The sequence below is a fragment of the Myotis davidii genome, unplaced genomic scaffold (genome assembly GCF_000327345.1).
Source record: "Myotis davidii unplaced genomic scaffold, ASM32734v1 scaffold732, whole genome shotgun sequence".
Taxonomy (NCBI): domain Eukaryota; kingdom Metazoa; phylum Chordata; class Mammalia; order Chiroptera; family Vespertilionidae; genus Myotis; species Myotis davidii.
Window position 1 is genome coordinate 1,683,611 of NW_006284349.1, and position 9,467 is coordinate 1,693,077.

The following is a 9,467-nucleotide window of genomic DNA, read 5'->3' on the forward strand; positions in this document are numbered from 1 at the left end:
AGAATAGAGGATAAATTCTGAAAGTTAATTCAAAGACCTGAAAATAATAGTTTCATGTTTAGCACTATAGGGGAAAAAAAAGAACTTAAAAACTGATTTGTAACAAATGAGATTTTTGTGCATAAGGCAGATCTCTCAACTATTCTGCTTCAGATTTGGCAGTTTAAATGTTACAGTAGCAGACATAATAATATATTTTGTATTAATTTTTATTTGGTAATGTTCATAGTGTATGATTATTCATTTGTTATTCTAAAAGTGTGTGTTTTTTCTCACAGATGTTATTAATCAGTATAAGCCCAGGCCAACTTGATGGCAAGATTGGTGAGGGCCCACATATGCCCGGCGCAGCAAATACAACTGACCTGATCAGCTACTTGATTGGTGGTTCTCTGTAGGTAGAGGTTTGGTTACGCTCATAAGTTAGCCCAACCTTCATTCTTTAGACTTCATTGTCCACTTTGGAGAGTTCAGTCCACACCAACGAAGTCAAAATTTATTGAATGTCCTGCTTTTTGAATAATATGTGAGTGTTGAGAACCTCACTAGATTTTCCTCATAATTCTCTAATGTGGGAATGATCTCCATACAGCTGGTCCATTGAGTTTCCAGTTTTACAAGGTTTCTACCTTATCACTTACAGTTGTTGTTTCCTCAGGAACCTAATATTTATCAGAACCAGGTCCCTACCTTGCATGCTTACCTTTTCCTCTCTCAAATAATCAGTGACCTTAAACTTTGAGCACCTTATCGTTATTATTGACTACCAGCTGCTTAGCTAATCCTGCATTAAACTCGATTTACTGCTTTATCTATACTATTTTAATCTTTTAGAAGCTTATTCTAATATGCACTTTTTAATGAAATATTTTATCATAAGAATAAATTAACCTTTCTTCATTTTCCCAGATTCCTTTAGTTTTGCTCATTTACTTATATACCTTTATCCTTCTTTAACTATTCATAAGTTTCCCAGTTTTATTTCGTATATAGTGAAATAAACCAAAATGCTTATCTTGTTACTACAGAATGATTGTGTTACCTCAATATGTGGAATGCTCTTGTTGAACTCTTAATGACTTATTTAACTCTCCTGAGCTCAGTAAATTATAAATGCTTTTGTTGCTAGAAGACTCCCCCATCCTGAAATCTTAAAATACTTTCCCTATCAAGCTGTAAGGCCACCTAATATTCTCATATCATGCCTTTGGATTTGAAGAGGTAATAGAGTATAGTTGTTAAGAGACCAGATTCGGGACTCAGACCAAGATTCGAGTTCTGATTCTAACTAACAATTACTTGCTGTGTAACTTTAATCAAGGTGTTTTTTTTTTTTTAAACTTCTCTAGGCCTCAGGTTTCTCATCTATAAAATGGAGATAGTAGCACTTAACTCATTAGGTTTGGGGATTTTTAAATATGTTTTTATTCATTTCAGAGAGAGGGAGAGAGAAACATCAGTGATGAGAGAGAATCATTGATCGGCTGCCTCCTATACATCTCCAGCTAGGGATGGAGCCTACAACTCGGATATGTGCCCTGACTGGGAATCAAACTGTGAGCTTCTAGTTCATGTGTTGACACTCAACCTCTGAGCCACACCAGCCAGGCAAGGATTGGGGGTTTTTAAAGATTAAATGACGTATTTCTTGTAAAGTTCTTGGCGTGCAATCAACACTCAATAAATGTCAGCGGTGGCTATCATTATTATCAACATTAAAGCATTGTCTCTACTGATACCAATTAACATAGCCTGAATTCGTTTATTTGATTAGACTATCCACAAATAGATAGGATTCTGACAGGGCATAAAATAGACATTTTAGTTAAGGAGGGGAGGAGAACAAGGAGAAGGGAAAAGTCCAGAGCATGAGTCAGTTCTTGAGGGGGAGTGCACAGAGATATCCTGAAAAGTTAAAGCACAGCATGGGCTCACCAGGCACCTAAGGTGAGAAAATGGAATTCGAAATAGTCAGAGCCCAAAGTAGAAGGACGTTCATAAAATTAGCCATGACTTTTAAATTTATGTAAGATTGTGAGACTTACCATGTAGAAAACAAACAAACAAACAAACATGAAAAAAATGGAGGATTCTGATGCATGACAAGACATAAGACCTAGATGGGAAGAATGAATAGATAGATGATACAGAGATATAGAGATAGGGATAGAGATAGAGATAGAGATAGATCAGGATTCCCTGGCAGAAATCAGATCTATTGTAGGGAGTATAAACAGAAAGAAATTTATTACAGGTGATAAATGGCCTCCAGATTTGTATTTAGGATTGAGGAAACACTCTAGGTTGAGCTTTAGGACTGACTCTCCAAACTCCCACACAGAACTGGACCATGGCAGGAACTGATGCCTTTTGTGCAACAGGAAATTGCCTGCCAATTGTGAACCTGCCCCTCCAGCTGCTGGCTTGGGCAGCACCCTGCCGCGATAGTGATCAGTTAATCATGCCCATAAAATCCTTTATAAAATATTAGGGGCAAAAAAGGGAATAAAAAGGAAAGTGGTTTGTGTGTGTGTGTGTGTGTGTGTATATATATATCTACAATAATAAAAGAGAAATATGGTAATTGGCGTATGACGCTACCCTTTTCATTGGCTAATCAGGGGGATATGCAAATTAACTGCCAACTCAGATGGCAGTTAACTGACAACAAAGATGGAGGGTAATTTGCATATGTAGGCACAATGCAGGGAGGCGAAATGGAAAGCAGGAAGAAGCCCCCTGCCACTGACAGGGATCGGAAACCCAGGGGGAGCTAAGAACTGGGAGGCAGGGCAAAGGCGGCCCTGGGGCCGTGATCGGAGGCCTGGTGCATGGGTGGGTAGATAGAAGACAAGGTGGAATCCTGTTTTCTTTTCATTAGCCGGAAAACGGAGATTGTTGACTTGCACATGTGCGATACATATTAAGCTCTTGCTGGCGCCAATTGCACACATGTGTTTCGATCTGTCATTGCCGATCGTGAATTTGCTTGACACTTCTATTATAGAGAAAGGGCGAATAGCAATATTAAAATATTTCTCCTAATTAATTTCCTTTCAATGTGCATGAATTCGTTCACTGGCCACTAGTTTGTTAATAGTTGTTTAAGAGAATTTAGCCTCACCATGCTGGTGTGACTCAGTGGTTGAGCATTGACCTATGAACCATGAGGTCACAGTTTGATTCCTGGTTAGGATACGTGCCCGGGTTGTGGGCTCGATCCCCAGTGGGGAGTATGCAGGAGGCAGCTGATCAATGATTCTCTCTCATCATTGATGTTTCTCTCTCTCTCCCTCCCTCTCCTTTCCTCTCTGAAATCAATAAAAATATATATATTTAAAAACAGTAGAACTTATCCTCTTGGTAAAACAGGTCAATCTTGTTATTCTAAATAAAAATTAAAATTGGTTTAGGTTTGTTATTTCTAAATTGAAATCTTTCTATATTTATACAAAGTTCTGGAACATTTAAGAGATCTTAAGACTCAACATAGTTATAAGTTTATAATAGTTGTAAGTTATAAATAATTTATAATATATAAATATTATATATGACATAATTATATAATACCTCAATATAATTATATATGTTATTTATAAATATATATTTATAACATTCTACATATTAAATTTACAAGACTAATATAAACACTTGGGAATTTTTTGTTTGTTAAGTAAGATATATACTTGACATATTAAAAGTAAAGATCTGTGTGTTGAATCCAAGACAAGGGTTGGCAACTCTCTGTAAAGGGCCAGATAGTAAATATCTTAGGATTTATGGGCCCTATTGTACCTGCTGCAACTACTCAAATATGCCAATGTAGCACATAGACATTCTATATAATAAAAGCCTAATATGCAAATTGACCGAATGGCGGAACCACCAGTCACTATGATGTGCACTGACCACCAGTGGCCAGACGCTCAATGCAGGAGCTGCCCCCAGCCCACAGGCCCAAGGCCAGCCAAGGCGGTTGCCAGCGCCCCTCCCCCCCCACCTCCCCTGGTTGCCCTGCCAGTCACTCCAAAGATTGGCCCTGATCGCTGGCCATGCCTAGAGCCCTACCCATGCATGAATTTCGTGCATCGGGTCTCTAGTATGTAAATAAATAGGTATGGCTATGTTCCAATAAAATTTTATTTACAAAAATAATCATCCAGCCAGATTTGACCCACAGACTGTATTCTACCAACCTCTTACCTAAGAGATTGAAGATGTTCAAATGCAAGTTTTTAAATATATAATTTCAATAAATCAAATGTTAATTATAAGAACAAACATAACTGTTGAATAATCTTTCCTGTGCACAAATGCCACCTTTAAAAGCATCTAAAAACTCAGACTGCAATGAGCTAGATGGCATTGGGAAACACGTGTTGAGGCAGAAAGAAGGTGAATTTTGGAGTTTGAGACCTGGTTTCCAGTTCCAGCTCTTCGACTCAAGTAACTACACTATTTGGAGAAAATCATTTATCCTCTGATGTTTGTAAAGAAAATAATATAATCTCCACTAGACCTACACTCATAGGTTTGTGGTGATAGTCAAATAAGCATATTACAAGCAAGTGTACATTGAAACAAAAAAAAATCTCTTTCGGAAATAGAGTATTATTATCACAAAGTATAAATGCATTTGCACAAATCATAGTCCACAAAACATAATAGGTATTTAAAATAATTTATCGTATTTATCACTTGAAATTTTTTCATCTTGGTTGTAACTAAGCTATGATGTTTCTCAAATTAGAATTTGAATTAATTTAATACTCAGAAATTTGTCTCTTTAACATAAAAATATTAACATAGGCACTGTATAATTTATTGTTGATAGTGTTACAGATATCTCCCATTCCCCTCCCCAGCTTTTCCTCCTCCTCCCAGCCTCTATCCACCCTCCAGATCTTCACTACGGGCAATAGGGTAGTGCCAAGTATTTAAATTTAATTCATATTTTTGTACCATAGTTTGCTACATTAATTTTAGAGCTAGAAAGAATCTTAAAAATCATTCCATGCAATCCTACAACTGTTTACAGATTACAATCCTGAGGATTTGATGGGCTAAGTGAGCTGCCCAAGAGCACATTAATAAGAGCACATTTATAACTTAATGATGTTATGAATTAAAGTACAAAAGCAATAATGATGTACCCTTTGTATTCATAGGGCCTGTTTGCTATGTAAGATCTGAACCTTACACAAATAAAGTACAACCAGAAAGAGCAGATAAATGATAGGCAGCTAAGAATGCATACTACAGTGCTTTCAAAGTCTATTAAAGTGAAATATTTGGAATCACATCTGCAGGAAAAAAAAATGATCACTCATTCCTTTGGGTTTTTTATTTTTCTCATTTGTGCTATAATTCCTCTGTAGGTTTCCTAGGGCATATTGATAGGAGAAAATAGTAAACAAATCAATTCTCACATTCTTTTCCAGTGTTTGTCCACGGAGGGTTTGCTGATTTAGTTTACCACTTTATTTTACTTGGTCTAATCGGGTCCCTGTAAGAAATGCCACTGAGGAAGATTGTCTAAAAGTATATGTTTTTATGCTGGCATTGAAAAGCATTAATAGAAGTTAAATGTGGAAATCCCAGCATGCTGAGATAAGTTTATAGCAGTAAAATATCATTTCCGTCTAAGTCTTTTTAAATCGAGAAGGTTGAGGATGGCTTGTTAAACTCAGATATTTATGTAGTTTTGATAGTATCAGAAAAAGGCACTTATTTCCGTTCTTTCTTTTGCCTTTGTCTTGTTACAGAGTTTATAACACAATCTATTCAACTGGGTTTTCCTCAATTTGGGGGACAAAGGCCTCACATAGACATACATGCACTTGTAGGGCCCGCATGGATGACCAGCGAAAGTGGGGAGACCTTTCCCTCTCACCAAATTGCTATTTAGAATCTTCTATATGCACAGAATACTTTTATGTATAAGTGGTCTGGCATAAAATTGGCATTATGCTTATATATTGTTGTGCAACCTGCTTTTGTCACTTAATATGGATGTTTTCTCTGGTGATTAAGTGTTCTTCTGCAGCGTGGTATTTAACGGCCACCTAGTATTTCATCAGCAAGATGAACCATCATTAATTTACGCACTCTATTGTTGGACATTTGTGTTTCCAATTTTTCACTCTTATAAATAATGTTGTGATGAATATCCATGTACATAAATCTTTGTGCCCAGTTATGATCATTTTTATAAGATAAATCCCTAGGCATAAAATTGCTGGCCCAAGGAATATGAGTATTTGTAAAACTCAGTATGTAATGATCACTATAATACCCTTTTTTGGACTCTCTATACTGGGCACTATGTGATAAAAATAAACTCATTTAATCCTCATAATAAATATATAATATAAGCGCTATTAACATCCACTTTTTTTTTTCCAGAGGAAACTGAGGCTTGTGCTCAGAAAATGGTTAATACATGACAGTGGTTGGCAGACCCTGCCCCAGTCTGTCTGACTTCAGGCTTATTCTTAACCACTGCACTAAATTGCCGCTTCCATATTGCCAAAATATCTCCCCCCTAAAAACACACACATTATTACAATTTAGATTTCCGCCAGCGATATATCAGTGTGCCTGTTTCCCTATACTGTTGAGGATACGTTGATTATGAGTGAGGCTGAGCAGATTTTTTTCATGTTTGTTGGCTGATTATGGATTGTCATGTCCTTTGCATAGAATACATGTCTGAAATCTTTGTTTTTGAGATAGTCCGATGACCTTAATTCTAATCACAGTTCTGTCCCTGATTAGCTATGCAATGTCAGGGGGAAAAAATCACTGCAGAGTTCCGAGTCTCCATTTCCTCTTGTGGAAAATTAGATGGTATAATTAAATAATCTCATTGGCCATCTCTAAAGTTTTGTGATTCTATCCATCAGTCCACCCACCATCGGTCCTTGTCACTGGGCAATGTGGGAGGAATTAGGTCACCTACGTAGTATATCTTTATTTATATATTTAAGGAAGGGCCTTTACTCCAAATCGTCTCGCCCAGGCCCTGGGAGTCTGCTGAATTGCTCTCTGCTTGAAGGATTCTTGTTCTTTGGTCTCCCTTTCTTATGGTTTGCTCCTGCCCAGATGCCCTGTCAGGTTCCTCCCCCTTTCCCCTAAAATGTTGGGATTCCCCAGGTTTTCCCTTGGCCCACTCCTCTTTTCATCAGATCACTCGGAGCCACAGTGATCCAGATGGGGCTCTCTGAACATGCCCTGAGTCTCTCGCCTCTGAGCCCTTCACGTGCTGTTCCCTCTGCCTGGAAGGCTGTTTTTCCCTTTCTTTACTAAAATGAGTCCCCGTGGGTCTTCTGGAAAGCAGCCTTGCTAAAAAGTGTTACCTGGATTTGGAGTCTGTCAAATCCAGGTTCCAAATCTACCATGTACTAAACATGTGGCCTTGGGTACATTGTGTGTCCTTCCTAACCTCCATTTCCTCATGTGTATAATGAAAGTATCTACCTCTTAAGATTATTATGGGAAGAACATGAGATAATCCAGGCAAAGCCTCGCCGATGATGCTGGATTTTTTTGAGCTTTCATAAGCACCTCATGTGCACATCTATCAAAGCATTTAACATACTACATTCTGAATATTCGTCTTTATCTCCATGCATTAGCACTGCGTCTGGCACACCATAGGCACTCTGTGGCCGATTGTTGAAGAAATAAATGAATCACATTGCAGACACCTTTAGGAGACTTTTTTTATGTGGTGTTTGTTTTTTTTAATTGTTACTCTGTTTTGTTTATATGATTTGTCTTACTAACACCCAATCAGGAATTGCTTTTCAACAAAATTAATTCCCTGAAATGCTTAGATGGTTGGGGAACAAGGATGCCCAACCCAGAGAGACAGAATAGCACCAAATAGGGAGGTAACAATATGTTGGAGACAAAAGTTTGCATTTCTGTGCTTTCACCCTGTGCTTTCATTAGAAGTTTCCCTAATGACCCTGTGTTTCTCCCTAATTCTGGCAGAACCTTTGGTGGTGTTAGTTCATCATCATGGGCAAGTTCAAGTCCATCCATACTTAGACATACTTAATGTTACCTGTTTGTCCCTCAACACCACCTCATAGAGCAAATGAGCAATAAAATATCTCAAACTACATAGTGTCACTAAAAGTTAAAAAAAATAGCATACATGTTTGGAAAATGGACCGCCTGGGAAGGTGGCCAGAGGCTAGAGATAGCAGAGAAAGCGAGGGTAAGTGTATATGGGAAGAGAGAGGCCTAGAGGCTTATTGAAAATTGAGACGTCTTTAGGGGAAGAAAAATCAATATGGGCTATGAATCTTTTAGTATAGACTGATGGTGAAAAGCCTCACAACAGTTTTTTTTAAGGATTTAAAAATAATTATCCATGCACATTAGCTGGTGTTTCTCTAAGGAAGAAGAATAAGAAAACCTCACAAGTACTGTATTTCAAAAAGATTTAAAAATAGCAAAATTACCTTCCATGCACAAATCAATGCCTGGCTCCTCCTTAAAGTGCTACACAGGTTTATCATCAGTTCTGAGAGCCTCAGACACAGGCTTCTCATTAGGATCCGCTCTGGCACTCACAGCAAATGCCTAGTCGGTTTTACAAAAACAACGTCTACCTTCCCTCCAAGTCCCTTCACACTTCCCACAAATCCAACCTTCCTAATACCGTTAGAGCGTTGAATATATTTTGTGGAATTTTGCCCTAGAAATGTAGTGCTTTTTACTGATTTGTTGCCTTCCCATCTCCCTTGTGGTTTTCATTAGGTCTTCACGGTCAATGACTCTCCAAGACGGCACCTTATTAATGCCCTGAATGGTAACTTGAGGCACTCACATAAGCGGAACAACAGAGTACGGTGGTAGAGGCAGGTCATCCACTGAGGACACAGTGCTCACCTTCTGGCTTGAGTATTAATTAATTATAAATTAATTAATCTCATTGGCCATCTCTAAAGTTTTGTGATTCTATCCATCAGTCCACCCACCATCGGTCCTTGTCACCGGGCAGTGTGGGAGGAATTAGGTCACCTACGTAGTATATCTTCATTTATATATTTAAGGAAGGGCCTTTACTCCAAATCATCTCTCCCAGGCCCTGGGAGTCTGCTGACTCCCAGGCCCTGTGTCCTCAGTAGATGACCTGCCTCTACCACCGTACTCTCAAGTGGAACAACAAAGAGAGTACGGTGATAGAGGCAGGTCATCCACTGAGGACACAATACTTACCTTCTGGCTTGAGAAATTAAAACTCATGGCGAGTCCAGGAATTACTCATGATACAGAAAGATACAGCCCAGCCTTCCTTCCACATACTTACAGTCTTTAGGAATGCACGTAGAGTTACATACTCCTTTGACATTTGATAAAAGCATTTTCAAAATATTTTTCTTTTGCTACTTTCTAATGTTTTCCCTCCATTTCCCCCCATGTTGTATCATTAATTTTTAAAAAGGGAAAGA